Here is a 23,291-nt window from a genome sequence, read left to right as displayed (position 1 = left end):
TTGAAAATAGTAGGTATGTCCACCACCCTAGAAGGCGTGCGTCCACTGAAAAACCAAAACCCCTCTCTCCCTGGGTTCTTAAAGCCCCTCAGCCCTGAGTTCATCACTTGAGCCAATGGGGAACAGAGGTGGAACGACATGTTGCTACCGTAGTTCACCCATTAATCTCCTCCTTGTCCGCGCTGGTTTTCTGAGACAAGTCAGTTGTTGCCCTGTTCTTTCAGCAGCTCACAAGCAAGCACAGATACAGCAGTAACTATGCTTTCCCTTTAGTACTTTTTTTTTAAATTTCAGTGATTTTCTAATATATATTACAAGCCTCCACTAGCCCATCGTGCAGCCTCCACAATGTCAGCACCTTTCTAATCTTATTTCATTTCTTTCCCATCCCTTATTCATCCTCTTCCTTGCCCATAACCATTCACCGTCATTCCCCTGGCCCGCTGTCTTCTGGTCTTTGAAAGCAAATTCCAGATGCCCTGTCCTTTCATCCGTAATACTTCAAGTATGGAACATGACAGAGAAAGCTTTTTAATTGAAGTCTAATACACATAAAGAAAGATGAACATAGTGTAGAGGCTGGTGAATTTTCATAAACTGAATGGGCCTGTGTCAGGAGCACCCAGGTCAGCAGCAGAGCACTACCATTACGGAGCTGTGGACTTTGGTCTTTTCTGGATAAATTCAGTGTTAATCTCCAACTTGTCCTTCACTAAATATTCTGAACCTATTTTGGTGCATAATTGAAGCTTTTATGGTATATCTACAATTTAATTAAGTAAATGTAAATTTTCTTTTCAATACATAAAATAGTTTGACTAATTCTGGCTTAAAGAAAAAAAGTATTATTAATCTCAATTAGTTGATTACTTCATCACTCTTGATGAATGTGTTTGGATAATTTTGACTCCTAAATACTAAAAACAGCGTCTTCCAAACATATCCTAAGAGTTAAATCCTGTAAGTAGACATTAAATTGGGAAATCCTAATCACAGAAGAAAGACAACAGTAACAAAAAATAAAGCCTCAACACTGAAAATGATCAGACTGCTTTATTTTCAGTGAAAAATAAGCAGTAATGCTCATATTCAGTCCAAGTTGAAAAGTAGTGACTTAAATGATTTATCAATGATTGAAAAATACTACAAAATAGTATAAATAGTAAAAAACCTATGACTGTAGTGCCATTAATGTACCTAAAATTAGTAGTAAGTTCTTTAATGTCATTTAAATAGTATATTAAAATTTTCCTTAATGCTCAAAAATGGTTCTTTTAGATTCATACTTTGGTTGATGGCCCATATAAAAATTACTAAAGATTTGGAAGATCTATTTCTTAATCCATCTTTTATCATTTTCATATAACCACTGCTTTCATAGAGTGCTTATTCTCTGTGCTTGCTAAGTTAATTACAAAGCCAAGTGTCATTTCTGTTATAATTATTGAATCTTTGATTAGAAGAGAAGATACTTTAAAAATCAATCCAGCCAACTTTTCCAAACCTATACTCACTTGGTTTAGTGCAACAGGCAACTTACAGACACTGCTGTAGCCCTCCTTCTGCAAAGTCTTTTGTATTATTCTGGATTTGCCTCTTCCCTGGCAGCATTTCTTATCTTACTTCCATACATTCTCAAGTTTTATGTGAATTCTACTCTCTTATCTTTCGATTATCATGTAGACAGCTTACCTTGAGGTTATGTGATTCTCCTTCCACTACTGAAAGGAGCCCTGCTTGGTAGGGGGGAAAATGTCTGGGTTGAAATCTCAGTTCTCCCATATACTGTGTGACCCGAGGCTGTGTGTTTAACCTCCCTGATTATTTATAACATGTTTAATTTCTTTTCAGTGGCCTGCATCAAACAATACCACAAATTGTTTAAAATATCCAAAAGTCCCCCAAATTTGTAAGCAGGGAGGAAGGAAATTACTGGGTCACTGCTTGTCTTCCCGAATTACAACTTAGGGAGCCAGGGTGGGAGGCCCCTGATGCAGAAGTTGGGAGAGGAGAACAGGAAGGGAGATGGTGAGCGGTATTTACTGAGGGCCTGTAATCGCTTTTCCACGTGCTCACTTGGACCTCGTGACTGCCGTGGTGATTTTATGACCCGTGTAACACTGTCTGCCAAGGTAGCCAAGTGGTTTAAAGCAATAGTCTGGGTTGAAATTCTTGCCTTGCCCCTCTGTGACCTAAGGCAGGTCCCTGGGCCTCCCTGTGTCTGATTCCTTGTCAGTGACAGGGAGGTAATGAGCGTCTGTTTCATAGGGTGTCCTGAGGGTTAGATGAAATTAGCGTGTAATGTGCCAAGCACCCTTTCTGTATGTAATCAGCGCTCAACAAGGCAAAGTGCTGCTTATCCTTTACTTCTTTTTAGATTTAACTCCCTTTTTAAAGGAAGGCTGTGGAGTTTTTAATAGCTTAATGATTTTTAAATTGTGACCACAGATTTATCAGATTTTTCAGCAATCACAACAGAACATTGTCAAGTACTTTCCTTTCATATAAGTACTTTCCTTTCAAACTTGTCATCTTGAAACCCTCTTACTTACTCCAGTGTTGACTGTGCCTCAAAATATATTTGGACTTCTTATTACTAATTTTTAGTGTATAGGTGTCTTTTTGCTAAAATTACAACTAGGACCAAGGTGCATTCTTACATAATTAAATCTATTCAACAAACTTTTATTGACCACCTACTATGTGTCACCTGGAGAAGGCAATGGTACCCCACTCCAGTACTCTTGCCTGGAAAATCCCACGGACGGAGGAGCCTGGTAGGCTGCGGTCCACGGGATCACTGAGAGTCGGACACAACTGAGCGACTTCACTTTCACTTTTCACTTCCATGCATTGGAGGAGGAAATGGCAGCCCACTCCAGTGTTCTTGCCTGGAGAATCCCAGGGACGGGGGAGCCTGGTGGGCTGCCGTCTGTGGGGTCGCGCAGAGTGGGGCACGGCTGAAGCGACGTAGCAGCAGCAGCACTATGTGTCACCTGCTGTTAGACACTGGGGGATAGCAGTGAGCAAGTAAGACAGGGTCATCTCCCTATGGCATTTGTCATCTAAGGGGCAGAAAGCTTTTACCACCTTGGATTTTGTAAAAAAAAAAAAAAAAAAAATTGACAGCACTAAATGACATTGTTAAAACCAATGAAAGGAAAAATGCGAGTTTTGGAATATTTTATAGATATGTCCAATACTTTTTGGTACAAGGTCACATCCATGACATGTTACCCAAAGGATGACAGATGCCTTTTTTATGAATAAAATGAGATGTACTGAGGAAAATGCTGATCTGTATCCATGCAATGATGTAACCAGCCCTTTAAATTCAGATTTGAAGTAAAACAAGGAGCTCCTTTATTTCTTCTCTGTTTGTGACATTGGAGTCACTCATTCATGAACTTGAGATCGGAAGCACAGTTTCATTAAACAACACAACTGAAGCTAAATTATCATTCACCAGTGGCCTGGTGATGATTGAAAATAACTCTTGATTATGCACTTGAGTATTGGCCCAGCTCTGATCTGGATTGGAGCTGGAGAGTCCCAGTCTCCTCAGAGGATACTTCTTGGCCCCACCACCCTAAGAACAGGGAGACAGGAGACCAGCTAAGGACGCAGCAGAGTGGAGGGAAAAGATGTTTTTTCCTCCATTACAGTTTCCGGTGACCGTGAAGGGATGGCTGGGACACTTACTAGCTCCAGAAGCTGCAGAGGGGGTCTTGTGAAAACTGACAAAAATCAGTGAAAAATGAGAATTCCTACTAAAGTCAGATCTCCCAGATCTCTGTCTGTACTGCTTGGTCAGGAGAGGAAGACAGTTGCGTTTTACCCGTTCTTCCCTGAAAGTGTTCACAGTCAGCTACAAGCAAGAATACTCCAGGATACCATCACTTGAACAACTTGGAGACCAGGCCAGTGGACTGAAAGTGCCTGTTACTAACTGCTTCTTTACTCACCTCACATAGAAACCTAACAAGGGGGCATTTACTCTACTGCCTCCTGAAATGAGACACAACTCTTTGAATGGACAGACTGATTTCCGGGGCTGAGACTGATTCAGGTTAATGGAGAAGGGGCCTAATTCCTAAAGAATGGTGTGTAAGTTTATAAAAAACCTGCCAAGGGCTTCCCGGGTGGCTCAGTAGTCAAGAATCCGCCTGCCAATATAGGAGACACAGGTTTGATCCCTGGTCCAGGAAGATCCCACATGCTGTGGAGCAATTAAGCCTGCGTACCAGAGCTATTGGGCCTGTGCTCTAGAGCCAGTGAGCTGCAACTGATGAAGCCTGCATGCCCTAGAGCCTATGCCCTGCAACAAGAGAAGCTACCGCAGTGAGAAGCCTGCGTATTGCGACTAGAGAGTAGCCCCTGCTTGCTGCAGCTAGAGAGAGCTCATGCATAGCAATGAAGACCCAGCGCAGTCAAAACTAAATGAATTATTTTTTGAAAAAAGAACCAGCCAAGCCTTTTGTGGTAACACATGTGACTGATGGGTCTTTTGGATTTAGATACCCGCAGTGGTTTCAATATACATTTAGTGTTACAGTTGTTCCTGGGTCCTTTGCAAAAAAAACAAACACAGAGCATCTGTTAGGTTCCATTCATTAATATGTCTAAAGTGTGTTGACATCTTAAAACTTTCCAAATATTTGTGTTTATTCAGTTTTAACATCTTAATGTTGAATAATTGCAAATAAATACATTTTGTTGTTATCGTTCAGTTGCTAAATCTTGTCCAACTCTTTGCAACCTCATGGACTGCAGCCTGCCAGGCTTCCCTGTCCTTCATTGTCTCCCGGAGTTTGCTCAAACTCATGTTCATTAAGTTGATGATACCATCCAACCATCTCATCCTCTGTCGCTCCGTTCCCCTCCTGCCCTCCATCTTTCCCAGCATCAGGGTCTTTTCCAATGAGTTGGCTCTTTGCATCAGGTGACCAAAGTATTGGAGCTTCAGCATCAGTCTTTCCAATGAACATTCAGGGTTGATTTCCTTTAGGATTGACTGGCTTGATCTCCTTGCTGTCCAGGGGTCTCTCAAGAGTCTTTTCCAACACCACAGTTCAGAAGCATCCATTATTTGGTGCTTGTGGTCCAACTCTCACATCTGTACATGACTCTTGGAAAAACCGTAGCTTTGCCTAGATGGACCTTTGTCGGCTAAGTGATGTCTCTGATTTTTCACATGCTAAGTTTGTCATAGCTTTTCTTCTAAGGAGCAGGCGTCTTTTAATTTCATGGCTGCAGTCACCATCCGCGGTAATTTTGGAGCCCAAGAAAATAAAATCTGTCACTGTTTCCATTTCTCCCCCCAACCTATTTGCCATGAAGTGATGGGACCAGATGCCATGATCTTAGTTTTTCTGAATGTTGAGTTTTAAGCCAGCTTTTTCACTCTCCTCTTTCACCTTCATCAAGAGGCTCTTTAGTTACTCTTTGCTTTAAATAACATATATAAATAAACATAATTATAGTGCCCTGAGATTCAAAAGAGCTTTAAAAATAATTTAGGATTGTCATCCTTATAGTGCAAAAATGCTTTCAGCCTATGTCCAGCACCTCTGGTGATAGAGAATGTTTAACTATAGAGGAGGGGTGATGGGCATATAACAGAAAGGTCAGAATTTGTTAAAAGACAGGAATGGTAGTTATCTGTGGGACACTTTTAGGCCCTATCTGTAAGTACAGTTATTTTTAATGTTATTTTTCCCAGATAACATTCTGGCCACTTAAGACTTCTCTCCCACAGCCCAATTTCTGCCTCTGGACTTGCAGTTTGTAGCCCTTCCACTAAACTCTGACACTGGGCTTGAGAAACACCCCAGGCTCTTTTTAGTTTTCTTAATTTGTAACTACCATGGCAGTCCATCCTAAAAGAAGTCAGTCCTGAATATTCATGGGAAGGACTGATGCTGAAGCTGAAACGCCAATACTTTGGCCACCTGATGTGAAGAACCAACTTGCTGGGAAAGACCCTGATGCTGGGGAAGATTGAAGGCAGGAGGAGAAGGGGACGGCAGAGGATGAGATGGTTGGATGGCATCACCAACTCAGTGGACATGAGTCTGAGTAAACTCCGGGAGCTGGTGATGGACAGGGAGGCCTGGTGTGCTGCAGTCCATGGGGTCGCAAAGAGATGGACATGATGGAGCGACTGAACTGAACTGATGGTCGTATATGGTTTTAACTATGTATTCAGTTAGCTAATATTTTCCGTGACTGTTGTGCACCCATCACTATTCTAGGCAAAAGATATGATGGCACCAAGCCAAAAGCAGCTGCCTCCACGGAGATGGAGAGTTCCTGAATGAGTAGCCCTAAAGTTGCCATGGAATGTTAAATAAAGGAGATGGATCAGGTCTGAGAGAGGTGATGATTCTGGCTTGGGACACAGTGAGCATGGCAGGCAGTGGACCATCTGATAGCAGATACTTGGTAGCAGCTAACTCTGTAGTTGAGAGAAAACTGGCCTTGGGGTTTGTTGGCACGGAAGATCGGATTTGAAGCGATCAGAGCAGAGAAGATCAGCAGGGAAAAGTGAGTGGTCTGAGAGAAGAGAGTCTGGGATGGCAGGCTGCTTGGGGCCTTGCAAAGTATTGATACAAAGTAGTTGTTTATGAACTCATTTATTTGGTCAACAGTTGTGTTCCTTTTGAAGTAACAGTGTAATAAGCATTCATTTTTTTGGTAATTGTCACATTATGAAGCATGTACAATTTTCTTGTTACTTTGGGAAACTCTTCTATTATAAAGGTTGGAGAAATGGAGGTTTTTGTGTAATAACTTTTCTTTCTTTTCTCTTTTTAGATTTGTGTAAATAATTCACAAACTTTCAGCAGCCAAAAATTACACAGGTATAGAGAATAACATTTGTCCCTTTTATCTTTCTCCTCCCCTCTTCCCATCCAAGACTTTTCAGAGACTTTCCATGTACTGTTCCTGAGAGAAGTTGTGTTCTGAACAGTGTCTGGGTTGGAGATTGGAGGACGCAATTCCTTGTGTGTGTCTTTGACTCACAGTGACTCTGTGTGTGTGTGTGTGTTTTAGTTGCTCAGTTGTGTCTGACTCTTTGTGATCCCATGAAAGCCCGCCAGGCTCCTCTGTCCATGGGATTTTCTAGGCAAGAATACTGGAGTAGGTAGCCATTCCCTTCTCCAGGGGACCCTTCCAACTCAGGGATCGAATCTGGGTCTCCCGCATTACAGGCATATTCTTTACCATCTAGGCACCAGGGAAGACCCACAGTGACTGTAGATGAGTTGTATTAATGTTCATTTGCTACCTCCCCAGGACATGTACTTGCCTTTGCCCTTAGTGGTGGGCGACCTCATTCAACTGCCTGGTTGGTAGATAGCTGGAGCTCCATATTGTAGACTTTTAGAAGCTCTGCTACAGCTGGACAGATGCAGGTTAGGGAGAAAATCTCATTTCCAAGGTATAGGACATTCTTGGTGTGTGAACACATGCATATATGCATAAGTGCAGACACTTATATACACACATGTACGTACCCAGATGGAATACTTGAAGAGTTGTGGCTTATGGACTGAATCGTGGGTGTTATTACTTGTACCAGTCTCTAGCTGATCAAAATAATCATCTTTAGGGAATGTTAGTGAGAAGTAGTCACGAGACACTGTGCATTTGATTAGGTTCCTTATTTGCCCAGTTTCTCTGCATGTAATGGACCTAGGTTTCTAGAGTTGGTGTTTGACTGTCATTAGAAGTGACTTTGTTAGAGGCAGTTAAGAGCCTAAGTGTGTCTAATGGACCTGTGCAGTATTATCTCCACAGTGTTAAACATGCATAAAACAGGTGCTTGAGGCAGAATGTTACTTGGTAGGGAGGATGAGAAGAGAAATTCTGTGATTGCCCTTAGCGTTTGCAGCATTATCACAGGATCTAATATTTAAATGAAGTAGTCCAGAGCAAAACCACTGAAAGGGTGCTTAGTATTTTTTTTGACAACTTGCTGATCTCTGGTCTTCCCCATTTTGGTGAAGTGGTACCTTCATGGATGTGGTTGGTAAAGTCAGAAACCTGGGAGAAACCCCCCAAATATCTTCATTGTGCCTTCCTACTTAAATGGTGGTTTTAGGGGGCTATAGGATTCTAAGTTTAAAATGATTTTTTTTTTTCCTGCAAAACTTGGTAGAAAATGTTTCATTTGTGTTTTAGCATCTGGTGTTACAGATGTGAAGTCTGGTACAAACCCACTTTTCCTTTTGTTATAGTTACACCCTGCCATCCTCCTCCACCTTAGATTGCCAGGGTCTCTTTCTTGAAATTAAAAAATCTTCACCAAGTTGTATTTAGGTGTTTCTTTTTTCAATGTTGATATCAACCATTGGCAGACCCTTTCAACCTAGCACTCAGTTTCCTCTTCAGAACTTCAGAGAAATTTGCTCATTTTCTTTCTTTGACAACTTTTCCCTCTCCATCCCTTCACCTTTAAAAAAAATAGATGTGTATTAGACATACATTGGATCATCTAGATTTATCCCCCTGCACCACGTTTCTTATCACTTGGTTTGGGAGAATTTATCTGTTCAGTTGTTCAGATCACTACTTCTATCTTTGATTATACTCCTTTTGCTATGCAGGCTTCCCCGATGGTTCAGTGGTAATCTACCTGCAGTGCAGGAAATGCAGGAGATGAAGATTTGATCCCCGGGTAGGGAAGATGGGAGGAAATGGTAACTCACTCCAGTATTCTTTTGTGGAAAATCCCATGTAGAGAGGAGACAGACGGGCTGAAGTCCACGGGGCCGCGAAGAGTCAGACACGACTGAGCTTCAGGAGCGCAAGCGCTTTTGGTCTACAGAGATTTGCTGCAGAGGACTTTAAAAGTGACTTTTTAGTTCTGTTTCTCTATTCTCCAGTAGTAACTTTTAGTACTGCTTTTCTCCACCTAGTATCCTTACAGATCTTTGAAATGGTGTCTTCACAGATCTTTCAGAGAATGCAAAACTGATTTTGTTTCCTTTGTTAATAACCCTGTTTCCTCTGGGCTAGGTTCCTCTATTCAATTTGGTGCCTGTTTTCAGGCATCTATTGTTTTTCTTACTGTTTTATTCTTAGTTGGTTTTCTGTTCATATTTCTAAATAAGGATCCAGGTCAGAGGTGCATTAAATTATCTGGAGAGAATTTAAAGCACTTTGGCAGTATGAGTCTTTAAAAAAGTTCATAGTCTTTGACCCAGGGATTAAAATACTGACAGTTTATCCCAAGGAAATAATTATAGGTTAAGGCAATACTTTATGTACAGAAATGTTTATCTCCACTTTATAAAGTAAAAAAAGCTCAAATGTACATATTCAAGTATCTGACACTGAGCAGTTGTTAAATTTTGTTACATCTCTGCAGCTAACAAAATTCTACAGGCAAAATGAAACTAACAAAAATAAAAGTTTAGATAGACTTTAATGAGATAGGGAAAATGCTTATGTAGTTTTTAGTGATGCTAAGTGAAAAAAGACATACTCTGAAATGGACTTATCTAAAATATCAACTCTATAAGAAAAACATACATGCAAAGAAAAGTAAAATTAACAGTAGTGATTTTTTTTTGTTTGAATTATGTGAGTTTTCCCCCTTATAGTCTTATACTTTTCTGTATTTTCCACATTTCAGCAGTAACTATATTATAATCAGGAAAGAGAATCAATATTACTTTTTAAATTGCCAAGCTGTCTCACAGAGAAATAAGAATGGCCAATAATCACACAAAACTATTTAATTTCAGTAGTAACAAAAAATGCAAAGAATGCTCAATGACATGGAAAATGTTTGTTACATAAATTTAAGTGAAAAAATAGTAACAGTATGCACATTACAATCTCAATTTGGTTAAAATAGTGTGTGTGTCTGAAAATGTTGACTGCTTATTTTTGGATAGGGAATATTTTTCAGATGACTTTTAATTTTCTTCTTTATGCTTATGATCTTGGAGTATGTGAATTTTCTTCCCCTATAGTCTTCTGTATTTTCCAGTTTTCCTATACTGAATGTGTATTACTCTTACAATCGGGAAATTTTTTCACACGTTTTTAATGTGTGTAATATCGAATTAGTCTTTCCATCCTCTACACTAGACTTTGTGCTCTGAAAACATTCTTAAAATATTTAACTTGGATGTTGAGTGAGAGAAATTAGAGGGAATTCTTTATCTAATTCAGTCTTAAGACTTAAATGCTCTGGCATAAATTTTACGCTACTTTGAAGAGGCTTATCTTTGTTTTGTCTTCAGGAGTATATTTGAATACTTTGAACATCTTGCCTCTTCCTCAGAATGGTAGGTGCAACGTGACAGAAAATTGTATTTTGCTGTATTTAATAAAGACTTTGGAATTTTTTTTTCTGAAAATTGAGATAGAATTTATATACATCAAAAATGTACAGATTTTAACTATAGTTTAATAAGTTTTGGCAAATGTTTACACCCATATAAATACCTCCTCAACAATCTATAGAACACTTTTGTTGCCTCAGAGAAGTCCTGTCATGCCCCTTCTCGTCAGGCTTCACATCCGAACGTTAGCTCTGATTTTTACCACCGTACGTTAATCATGTTTCTTCTAGAACTCCACATAAATAGAATCGTACAGTATATTCTCTTTTACGTGCAGCTTCTTTTGCTCAATGTGATTTTGAGAGTCTTCTATATTGGAAACTTTTTTCTTTTTTTGGCCACACCATGCAGCATGTAAGATCTTAATTCCTGACCAGGGATCGAACCTGTGCTCCCTGCAGTGGAGTCATGGAGTCTTATCCATTGGACGGCCAAAGAAGCCCTCTTCTTTTTAATCACTGAGTAGTATTCCATTGTATTAATCCCACAGTTTGTCTGTCCATTCTCATGTTGACCGATATGTAGGCTGTTGTCCAGGTTTGGGCCATTTTAAAACCAGGGATGCTGAGTTTGTAGCTGTGTCCTCACCGCCCCCACCCCTCCCCTGCTTTTCTTTTCCTGAGGAGTAGTGCTCGCAAATCAGGCCTGGTTTCCAGGAGCTTGTAACTAAGACCACCACAAAGAGCTCAGAGAACGAAAGTGAAGTGGGCCCGCCAAGGCCAGGGCAGATGCCTCTGGGGTTTAGCTCCTGGGCACAGATTGGCAAGCCTGCAATTAACTGAAAGCTCCTTTTATAGAAAGAAAAGAGAGAAAGAGCTCAGCAGTGAAAGAGCCTAGGGCACCCGGCTGGGGACCACAAGAGCCATTACCACATTAGATCCAAATCACAGCCCTTGTTTGAGGCGACAGAGGACGCTGAGTGTTAACTACAGGAGCGTGGGGTGGGGGCTTCCTCACCCTAGCTGGCCCCACAGCAGGTGTTGCCCAAGCGTCCATCTGGGCTCCCTTCTGCTGGGGTTTCTGGGGTGAGGGGAGCAAGGAAGCACTTGCTGTGTGGCCCCTGACTGCTCTGCCAAGAGAGCTACAGGGAAAAAAAAAAAAAAAACTTCACAGCCTCTAGGGCACATGATTTGATAATTGAGAAAAAACTTCCCCCAGGCCCAAGTGGCTGTCGCGCATTCAGCTTTATTACCCAAGAGCAGCAATTATGAGTCTAGGTTTGAGAGGCCCAGGATGTCTGTCTCCGGGATGGGCAAGGACCCAGCACCCCCTTCCTCCATTGCATTCCTTGTAGAGTTCATTTCCATCTGCTCTACTTCCCAACAAGGAGAACACAGCCTTTACCCCATTTCACGGGGCCCTGCCACTTTCTCCCGCCTTTCCCCTGCTTCTTGACCCAGAGTCAGATGAACGGAGTGCAGACAGAACTGAGGAAGTGTGGAGAGAGAAGTGCAGTTGTTCAGTCAGAGTGTGCAAACTGCTCTTAGAGGGGGGGAAATGGTGTGGGCCCTAGAGACGGGACCCCGTGAGGCAGTGGCGGCACCAAAGCAGAGGGTGCCCTCTCCACCAGCCCTGTGATAAGGGCTTTCCAGTTCCTGAAGAGTTGGTGGCAAAACGCACGCCTTGAGCGTGACCATACTGACGAGCTTTGCTGTAACTGTGCTGTAAGGATCCTCTGATCTTGGCAGGACATGCAGCCAGCGAGCTGTCTACTCTGTGTCCCCCCGCGGCCAGCTGTCCCCTCCCTGTCTGTTACCTCACTGCCTCAGGTTCTGCCTGCTTATCTGGTCCCCATTTCTTGCCCAAGTCTACTTTTTTTTCCCTTGTCTCATTTTTTGCCCTTTTCAACTTAAACTTTCTGGTCAAAAATGAAAATAAACCAAACAAACATCAGACCTTCTAACTTTGCCTTAGCTAACATTCCCTGCCAAGGCACTGACCCTGAGCACCTGCCAGAAGATATTTTTATTGCCTTTGGTTTCATTATAGATGACAAAATACATGGAATTGGATTTCTTTTTCCCAGGATTTGGTTGCTAGTTGTTTATCTCAAGACCAGATGGTATTTTCTGATTGAAGTTATTTATAAGCAGCTTGATTCTTAAAGCCTTTAAAAATTTTTTTATTTTATTTTTAATTGGAGGATAATTGCTTTACAATGTTGTGTTGGTTTCTGCCATACATTGGCGTGAACCAGCCACAGGTATTCCTATGTCCCCTCCCTCTTGAGCCTCCCTCCCACCTCCCTCCCATTGCACCACTCCAGGTTGTCACAGAGCACCACCTGTGAGTTTCCTGCCTCGTACTGCAAATTCTCATTAACTGTTTTACATGTGATACTGCATATGTTTCAGTGCTACTGTCTCAAATCATCTCACCCCCTCCTTTTTCCACTGTATCCAAAAATCTGTCCTATATCCCTGTGTCTCCTGTGCTGCCCTGCAGATAGGGTCATCAGTACCATCTTTCTCGATTCCATACTTATGCATTAGTATACAAGATTTGTCTTTCTCTTTCTGACTTACTTCACTCTATATACTAGACTCTAGGTTCGGCCTCCTCATTAGAACTGATTCAGTTGCATTCCTTCTTATAGCTGAGTAATATTCCACCTTGTACATGTACCACAACTTCTTTGTCCATTCTTCTTTTTTTACTACCACGCTGTATTCTTTAAAATTTATTTTTTAATTGAAGGATAATTGCTTTACAGAATTTTGTTGTTTTCTGTCAAACATCAACGTAAATCAGCCGTAGGTATAGATATGCGCCCTCCCTCTTGAACCTCCCTCCCATCTCCCTCCCCATCGTACCCCTTAGGCTGATGCAGAGCCCCTGTTTGAGTTCCCTGAGCCATACAGCGAATTCCCATTGGCTGTCTGTTTTACATATGGTGATGTGAGTTTCTGTGTTACTCTCTCCATACATCTCGCCCTCTCCTCCCCTCTCCCTGTGTCCATAAATCTGTTTTCTGTCTGTTTCTCCATTGCTGCCTTGCAAATAAATTCAGCAGTACCATCTTTCTAGGTTCCATATATATGCATTAGTATATGGTATTTATCTTTCTCTTTCTGACTTATTGCATTCTGTATAATAGGCTCTAGCTTCATCCATCTCATTAGAACTGACTCAAATAGATTCCATTTTATGGCTGAGTAATATTCCATTATGTGTATGTACCACAGCTTCTGTATCCATTCATCTTTTGATGAACGAGGTTGCTTCCATGTTCTAGCTATTGTAAATAGTGCTGCAGTGAACATTAGGGTACATGTGTCTTTTTCACTTTTGGTTTCCTCAGGGTATATGCCCAGTAGTGGGATCGCTAGGTCATATGGTAGTTTTATTCCTAGTTTTTGGAGGAATCTATACTGTTCTCCATAGTGGTAAAGCCTTTTTTGATATTACTGGACCACCTTGGACCATGAGTCCCAGGTGACCCGTATGTTGAGATACACCAAAGCTTTGAAAAGCTGACACTGAACCTGGGAACTGAAGCAGTCACTGCCCCTCAGACTAATAATCTACTGGTTTTAAGATGACTTTTCTTTTGGGGAATCTATAAATTCCTTGAAATCACTACTCTCAGAAAATACCACAGTTATTTTTTCTGGGTTACTAAATTGTCTTCAGTTCTAATTTTGACATGAGTGCAAAGAACAAACTGTCCAGCCCAAGTTATGTTTATAACATCAAACAATTGTCCCCTCATAGTCTTCACCAAAAAGTTCTTAGAGAAAAGACTTTCAAAAAGCTTTCTTCTCTCCCTCCTGATTATAGTTGATACTTTAAGCTGTAAGTAACCAAGGGTGTTTTTTTTTTTTTAATAAGATTTAATTCTTTTTTAAAAAAAGATGATCTTTTTTATTTTTGGCTGTGCTGGGTCTTCGTTGCTGTGTGGGCTTTTCTCTAGTTGCAGCAAGTGATGGGGGCTGCTCTCCAGCTGTGGGGCACAGGCGTCCCGTTGTGCCGGCTTTTCGTTGCAGAGCACAGGCTGTGGAGCGTCTGGGTTCGGTAGTTGTGGCACACGGGCTTAGTGCTCTGATCAGGGATTGAACCCGTGCCCCTTGCGTTGGCAGGTGGGTGCTTTGCCACTCAGCCGCCAGGGAAGCCCAACCAAGGGTGTTTGAGCACACGTTTGCACACAATCTTTGGCAAAGTAGCTAATGTTTCATCTTCAACTTTTAAAAATTTGATCTATATGGAAAGAGAGTTCATGATTCCATTCTGTGACGCCTGTTAAACAACTGACTCTTATCAGGGAACATATAAGATTCATGCATATCAATTCCTCTGCTGGGAGCTAAAGAGGAAAATTAAAACTAACTGTAAATCAAGGAAATGAAAATCCTTGAGTTCTAACCTTCCCCATAAACAAAAGCAAATGGCCAGACCCTGAGTAATTGGCCTTCCTTCTCTGGAATATGAATACTGAGCTCCCCATGGTAAATAAACTTCATATTTGTGACTTACTTCAGGACATACTTAATAGATTACCTAGAGATACAACTAAAGGAATTTACGTTATGACATTACCTTATCAAGGATATTTTAAGGTAACTTGAAATTATTAATATGTTATAGAATGGAAAGATACCCCACGTCTGTGGGTTGGAAGACTTGATATCAAGGTGGCAGTGCTACCCAGTGTGCTTTATAGATTCAGTGAAATGCCTACCAAAATCCAGGCAGCCTTTTTTGCGGAAATGGAAACGTTGATGCTGAAATTCATATGAAATTGCCAGAGACTCCAAATAGTCAAAACAGTCTTGAAAGAGAAGGATGAACTCATGCTTCCCAATTAAAGAAAAAACAAAGTACAGTTGGTCTCTTGCCTTCTGAGATGGCCCACATTCTGTCTATGGAGTGTGTTACTCCCAGGGCTATTCTTACCTTTTGAGATGGACTACGTTCTGTCTATGGAATGTATATCCCTCTAAATCCACTTTTTAATAAAAAAAAAAAGCTACAATCATTAAAACAATGTGGTAGGGGCATAAGGATGGACAAAATAGATCTATGGAATGGAATTTAAAAGTCCAGAGATAAACCCATGTATCTATAGTCAATTGTTTTTTGACCAAGGTACCAAGTCCATTCAGTGAGGGAAAGGACTGTCTCTTCAACAAATGGTGCCAGGACAACTGGATATCAACGTGCAAAAGAATGCAGTGAGATTCCAACCTCATGCCGTATATTAAAATTCACTCAAAATGAATCAAAGACCTAATTGGAAGAGCCAAAACACTTAGAAAAACCATAAGGGTGAATCTTCATGACCTTGAATTTGGTAATGGATTCTTAGAAATGACTCTTAACGGTGTGAGCTACAGAAGAAAAAATGGATATGTTGGACTTCACCAAAATTTACAGCTTTTGTGCATCAAAGGACATTATTAAGAAAGTGGAAAGACAGTCTACAGAATAGGAGAAAATTTGCAAATCTCAGAAGGGCCTGCTGCTGCTGCTGCTAAGTCACTTCAGTCGTGTCCGACTCTGTGTGACCCCATAGACAGCAGCCCACCAGGCTCCCCTGTCCCTGGGATTCTCCAGGCAAGAACACTGGAGTGGGTTGCCATTTCCTTCTCCAGTGCATGGAAGTGAAAAGTGAAAGTGAAGTCACTCAGTTGTGTCTGACTCTTAGCGACCCCATGAACTGCAGCCTACCAGGCTCCTCCATCCATGGGATTTTCCAGACAAGAATACTGGAGTGGGGTGCCATTGCCTTCTCTGTGAGAGGGGTCTAGTATCCAATATATGTTAAAAAAAAAAAAAACCTCTAACAACTCAGCAACAAAAAGATAACCCGATTAAAATATGGAAAAAAGACTTGGTTGAACATTTATCCGAAGATGGTATACAGATGGCCAGCAATCATGTGAAAAGATGTTCAACATCATTGGTCATTAGGGAAATGCAAATCAAAACCACCATGAGATACTACTTCACATCCACAAGGGTGGATATAATTTAAAAACACACTGAACAGAAAATATGAAGTGTTGATGAGGTTGTTGGAACCCTGGTGCTTTTCTGGTGAGAATGTAAAACAGTGTAGCCACCATGGAAAACAGTTTGGCAGTTCCTGAAAAAGTTAAATATAGACTTAACATATGACCCAGCAGTTCTACTTCTAAGTATATACCCTAGATGATTGAAGACAGGTGTTCAGACAAGTACTTGTACCCAGATGTTCACAGTGGCACCAATCACTAGCCAATCAGTAGCCAAAAGACAGAAACAACCCAAATGTCCATCAGTGGATGAATGGATGAATGAAATGTGATATATCCATACAATGGAATATATTTCAGCCATAAAAAGAAAGTACTGATGCATGCTACAGTGTGGAAGCACCTCAAAACAGGATGTCAGGTGAAAGAAAGCAGATGCAAAAGGTTGCGTAGTGTGTGATTGCGTTTATATAAAATATCCATAATAGATAAATTCATCAAAGCAGAAAGGATATTAATGGTTGCCAGGCTGGAACAGGGATAATGGTTCAGTTCAGTTCAGTTCAGTCGCTCAGTCGTGTCCGACTCTTTGCGACCCCATGAATCACAGCATGCCAGGCCTCCCTGTCCATCACAAACTCCCAGAGTTTACTCAAACTCATGCCCATCAAGTCGGTGATGCCATCCAGCCGTCTCATCCTCTGTCGTCCCCTTCTCCTCCTGCCCCCAATCCCTCCAAGCATCAGGGTCTTTTCCAGTGAGTAGTCAACTCTTTGCATGAGGTGGCCAAAGTATTGGAGTTTCAGCTTCAGCATCAGTCCTTCCAATGAACACCCAGGACTGATCTCCTTCAGGATGGACTGGTTGGATCTCCTTGCAGTCCAAGGGACTCTCAAGAGTCTTCTCCAACACCACAGTTCAAAAGCATCAATTTTTCAGCACTCAGCTTTCTTCACAGTCCAACTCTCACAGCCATACATGACCACTGGAAAAACCATAGCCTTGACCAGGTGGACCTTTGTTGGCAAAGTACTGTCTCTGCTTTTTAATATGCTATCTAGGTTGGTCATAACTTTCCTTCCAAGGAGTAAGCGTCTTTTAATTTCATGGCTGCGGTCACCATCTGCAGTGATTTTGGAGCCCAAAAAAATAAAGTCTTACACTGTTTCCACTGTCTCCCCATCTATTTCCCATGAGGTGATGGGACCAGATGCCATGATCTTAGTTTTCTGAATGTTGAGCTTTAAGCCAACTTTTTCACTCTCCTCTTTCACTTTCATCAAGAGGCTCTTTAGTTCTTCTTCACTTTCTGCCATAAGTGTGGTGTCACCTGCACATCTGAGGTTATTGATATTTCTCCCAGGATAATGGTAGCAACTACTTAATGAACACAGATTTCATTTGGGGATAGATAACTAAAATCTTTTGGAACTAGATAAAGGTGACGGATGTACAACATAGTGAATATACTAGATGCCATTGAACTGTACACCTCAACATGGTTAATTTTATGTTATGTGGGTTTTACCTCTAATTTAAAAAATTACATCATCTAGTTTTTGTGATCTCATAAGTAACTGTGGCTTTGCTGTCATAGTTACCTCGTAACTGTTGGAATCTGTGTGCTTCGTGGCGTTGGCATGTCGGGAAAGTTCTTTCCAGGTGTGGGCAAGAAAACTGGAAGACAGATGATCCCAAGTGGGTGTCCTCCTAGAATACCGATAAAGGAATAGAGTTGTGTTTTTTCTCTTTAACTTGTGGACGCTGGTAAAACTTCAACATTGAGAGGACCCTTGGTTGTTTTAAAGTGTGATCTGGACTGATCGGAATTGGTTTCTTCATTTATTAACTTGAAAAAGCATGTTTAAGGTAACTTCATATTATTTGGAGATGAAGCAGATTTTGGTTTTACGAAAATTAGGAGTGATTTTTAAAGAAAGTAAGATAAAACTATGGGAGGGCAGTAAGATTTTTCTGATGGTTTGCTGTGTTGCACTGCTAGAGATTTTTGTGGCACTTTCGAAAAGCTTCACAAGTGCTTTTTTGGTCATGGAATTGATGTCAGGAATAAGAAATTTCTGTTTTCAGATGGAGCACATGTTGTGAAAAAATTAAAAACCTTAGTTTCTTATTTGATTCCTATACCTGTTTTGATTTTTGAAGGAGGGACTTTAGGTTAGAGTCTGGCAAAAGATCTGAGCTTGGGAAGAGCATCTGAACTAGAAAGGTAGAGGTGCTCTGCCATGATCATGCGGTTTTTCTTTGTGAATCGAGTTGCTGGTTCTGCCCCAGAGTCCTGCTGCTGCCCCTGTATTGGACGTGGGCTTGGTCCTCTAGCAAATATTATTTATCCTAGTGGTATTGCACGCTCCCACCTGGTTCCTCTTATGACCCAAAATATGCCATCCAGGCTAAGGGTTTGCAGACGTGAGGCAAACAAAGCGAACTGGTTTGTCGTGAATTGAACCCATAGCTTTTGGCATCACTACCTTCAGGTCCCAATCAATTCAACCAGACAGCAGAAGAATAAATGCCTTGTTTGAGTGAGGGATTTGAAATTTTAAAGTTAGAAGGGATCTGGTAAGCAGGGCAGAATATCTGGAATAAGTGTAACAAGCTGAAGTCGTGGCTGAATGTTAAGTATTCAGCTGAAAATCCTGATTGCTTCTGCTTTCCACAAAATTAGGGAGAGTTCATTTGTGTGATGTTCCCTGGATAATTTTTTAAATTAAGAGGTCAGTTTTTTTCATTTGTGGAGACTGTAAAGTTTTTAATAAATTATTCATTAGGACAGTTTCCCAGCAAGAGCTAGTTTAGCCATTGAGCTACTACGATACTGTTAAGAGCAATGAAAGAAAGTGAAATGGGTGGAGGAGGCGACAGCTTCCTGCAGGATCACGTGTGTCCAGGAGCCACTGCAAGAGTGCATTTCCTTGCACAGTTTTCTTAACCTTTCTGTGCCTTAGTCTCCTCATCTGGGCAGTTAGAATGATAGAATCCACCTCATCAGGTCTTTATAAAAGATCGAGTGAGTTAATGTAGTTAAAGCTCTTAGCACAGTGCCTGACAGAGTAAAAGCTTGACAGGAACGATCACTCGGAGCTCCTCTGGCTGGGGTGCTTTCCTGAGGGGGTACCTTGTTTCCATTCAGATACCCATGATCCCAACCCCCTCTTGTGTTCCCAGGCACCGTTCAAAACTCTGAGATCCTCTGGTACACTCACTTTAAGGCCATTTTACTGGGCGTCTCACCCAAAGAGAATGCTTTGGGACGGAAATAAAGAACTCAAAAGCAGTGGTTTTTCAGCTATTTCCCAAATAATCTTAAGATCATGTGAAGCCTTTCTGGTTGTTTGTTGAAAACATAGTGACTGTCTCATTCATTTACCAGGAATTACTGTGTGCACATCATTGCCACTGGGTAGATTGGGATGACCTAGGGATAAGGGTCAGAGACAAAGAGGAAGGTCACAGAGCTCCTTAGCCTGGAACTCAGAATCTAGACCATTGTTATGCCTCTAGAATCCATATTAGAAAAACCCAGGCTTTGACTGAAAGAGCATCAGGAAATAGCACATCCTTAATGCGATTCATGGGGTCACAAAGAGTTGGACACGACTGAGCGACTGACCTGAACTGAATGGTATGCATCCTTGAAGCTGTAAGGCCACACCTCAGTTAATTTTATCATTTCTGCTAAGCCATCTCATACTTAGCTAGGAGAGAGAGATGGAAACTCATTGGTGGAAAGAGATGTTAATGAATCATCTTGTTCTGATCTGTTATCAGAGACAAGTTTGGCTTTTTTCCATTAATATTTTTTCAGTCACTACTAGCATTTTAAATCATTTTCAATTGCTGATTTGTACTTTAATGACCCGTTTTAATTCTCCCCACCCCCTTGGTATTTCTGTTTGTGTATAGTTCTGGAGACTGATGAGATTGGGTCACTCAGTTTCCTAGAATCCACTTTATCTCTTTTTGCGTGAAGTGAAGCTATGCCACTTCTTTTGCAGGACTGGATTGCAACTGCAGAGGCAATAACAACTGAACCTTTAAAGATGCATACGGGGCTGCACAAAGAGAAGAGAGAAATTGGAGAAACCAATGAAGTGAGGAAAAAGTATGTTTCCTGGGTAAATAGTATAATTCTGAGTGTTAAGTTTCTTGCCATATATCAGTTACCATCAATTTGTCATGCCTAAGTCTTTATAGCCATATTTATTGCTACTAAACATTTTTTTCTCCTTCCTTGACTTTTATTGCTGAGCTCTTTGATCAAATTATTCTTTTTTTGATTAATCTAAAAAATGTGTATCGAATATACAGTTGAGGTGACTTCATAGGTCACTTGATAGGAGCCTGTTCTATTCTATCTTAGGTTGACCATTGGGTATTATAAAAGTAGAGTTGTGTGCTGTGTCTCTTGTAATATACAGGTTTACTTCAAGGTCAGCTTTTCGGTCTGAGTGCAAAACTTATACTTGCTTTATTAAATGACTGATTTGAAAAACACTGGTTTTAATACCAAGTTATCCAAGCCATGTTCTTGGCACTGCCCTCTGCAATAGGAAACTTAATACTAAAGACAAAGCAGACTGGCAAATAATTAATGTAAATAGCCATAGCGTTCTCTTGAAATAGATGTGCCCTAGTAAAGTTATATGTATATGTGTGTTTGTGTGTATGAGTTGGGAATTCATTTTATTGTTACCATGCCCCTCACAAGCTTATTAGATATTGAGGGTTTTTGTTGTTAAACTTTTTTAAGTAAAGGAAATTTCTTACATTATTTATGATTATAAAGAACCTTTCTTCAGTTTGCTGATTAGAGTGTTTTGGAAAGAAAGCAGAAGAAATGGAGTCAGAGTTATGGCTGGTATGTAATGGAGGCTCTGTGCGCAGGAGCCGGGCTTGGACAACCCATGAGAGCGTCGCTGCGTCTCCACCAGCCTGGGCCGCCCAGCCCATGGGAATTTCCCCACAGTTGTTACTTGTGGAACTTCCTGCCTCATGGTGGATTGTGGCCAGGCTGCTGCTGGCTAGAAGATACAGTCCTGTTTTCTCATTTTTTAATTTTGAGTTGCAAGGTGGAGTAAGAACTGTTCAGTGGCCTTTGTATATCAGTCCTCTAAGCTGAAAGTGGCGTACGGCAGGTTGGTTGGTTTGGTCAGACTACACAGCTGGTGGGAACTTAGTCCCCCAGCCAGGGATCAAACCTGTGCCTATAGCAGCGAGAGCGCTGTGTCCTAACAACCGGACTGCCTGCCAGGTCAGTCCCCAAGCCGAGTTTATCACGAGTGAACTCATGCACACATTTTCTAGTGCTCACTTTCACACCGACTCTGCGTCAGTTACACTGATCTCTTTACGGTTCTCCAGTCAGTCTGGAATCTTCTCCTCCTGGACAGCCACATGGCTGCTGCCCGCCTTCTCCTTCAGGTTTCTGCTGGTGGGGGGACAGGCGGTGGGGGTGGGGGGGGGGGGTGAAGTGAATGCAAAGGGCAGAGCCAGATGGAATGACCAGGAGTTTTCTGTGATGCCGTTTCTGTACCTGCTTCCTGACCGCCCTGAGCCATCTCGCCCAGCTCCAGCTTACCTCTTCTTTCTCTCACTCCACTCGTCCTGTCAGGTGCGGTGTCTTGTTGATTCTGTACATCATGTTTGTTTTAGTTCACCTTTAAGATCTTTTAAAGCTGATCTTTCACTTCTAAAGACACATACCATTTGACTCAGCAATTGCATTTCTAGGAATTTATCTCACAGATATGCAGGCCATCTTGTACCTCCTCAGCCTCTCTTAAATCTTCATGCGTGCTTCTGATCTCAGTAGCATCTGGACTGAGATTAATTAGCTGTTGTTGCCACTGTTCTGTGGGTCCTCGGGCAGCTGCCTGCCTCTTTGCCTGAACTGCAGTGGACTGGAAACACTGGCCCTCCAGCTAACTGCGTCCCCTTTCAGACTTCTTCTTTTGCACTCCTGTTGCCTCACCGCAGTCTTTCCCTTCCCATTTGAGAATATCACAGATGGTTTTGCATTGCATTTCTTACATGTTTAGGTAATTATATATAATGTAGTGGTATCTCGAGTTAGCTGTCATTAGAATCGCCTTAGAAGCATTATAAATTACAAGTGTCCGGTCCCACCCCCAGAGATGCTGAGGCAATTTGTCTGGGGTGAGTTGTAGGCATTGGCATTTTTAAAAGCTGTCTGGGGTGATTTTCACTATGGTCAAGTTTGAGGACCAGAAATAGTATTGGTTTTCTGTATCAATGATGACTTTGGTCACTTTAAGCTCGTCGTAACCATTTAAGTAATTCCTTTGGGTTTGTAAGTTACAGTGATGTTATTTATTTAAAAAATTTTGCCTGGGCCTTTATTGTATTTGTATTTCTTTTTGTTTTTTATGTTGCTTTTTATTAGAAAGAACTTCTGAGCCTGTATTAAATAGCAGTGATGATAAAATGCTGCTTCAGTTTGTGTCTGTTTTTACTGACTGCATGTCTCATTTCTTCCTTGAAGTGTACTGTTGACATTTGTTTTTATAGATACCCCAAAAAGGGTAAGAAAGTATATCTTTGTTATTAGTTTTAGGATTTTAAAATTAAGAATATCTGTTGGAATTTAACAAATTAATTTTTGGTATCAGATGACATGACACAATTTAAAGGTTTAACCTAGTCCTACTTATTGTTATTTTCTTTGAAATTTTTGAGCATAAATTTTAAGTAAACTTCATCTAGTTTTCTCTTTTCATTTTTCTTTAACCAGTTTTAGAATACAGTTAGTAGAATGAACTAGGTAATCTACATCTTGACTTTTGTTAGGCATGATCTCTGTAATGTGTTGTGTTTGTTTCTTGAGAGTTTGAAATGATCCACTAATAAACCATCAGGCACTAGTTGTTTTAGGGGTGGGGGTATAGTTATTTTTAAAGATGTTGGCCAAGTTAAGTATTTTATAGGTATTTAGAAT

General features: G+C 41.1%; 1 protein-coding gene across 3 annotated transcripts in view; it reads left to right on the top strand.

Moving 5' to 3' along the window:
• ZHX3 (zinc fingers and homeoboxes 3) overlaps nucleotides 1-23,291 on the top strand; it is a 108,704-nt gene that overhangs the window by 24,229 nt on the left and 61,184 nt on the right. For 2 of the 3 annotated variants that reach the window (XM_043884123.1, XM_043884122.1), the window contains exon 2: nucleotides 20,332-20,438. The gene's annotated coding sequence lies outside the window, so the exon portion shown is untranslated. Of the gene's footprint in view, nucleotides 1-8,612; nucleotides 8,859-20,331; nucleotides 20,439-23,291 lie in introns of those variants that run through there. The other variant, XM_043884125.1, reaches the window with a different exon arrangement.

The sequence above is a fragment of the Cervus elaphus genome, chromosome 23, assembly GCF_910594005.1.
Source record: "Cervus elaphus chromosome 23, mCerEla1.1, whole genome shotgun sequence".
Lineage (NCBI taxonomy): Eukaryota > Metazoa > Chordata > Mammalia > Artiodactyla > Cervidae > Cervus > Cervus elaphus.
This window is presented reverse-complemented; position numbering and strand designations above follow the sequence as displayed.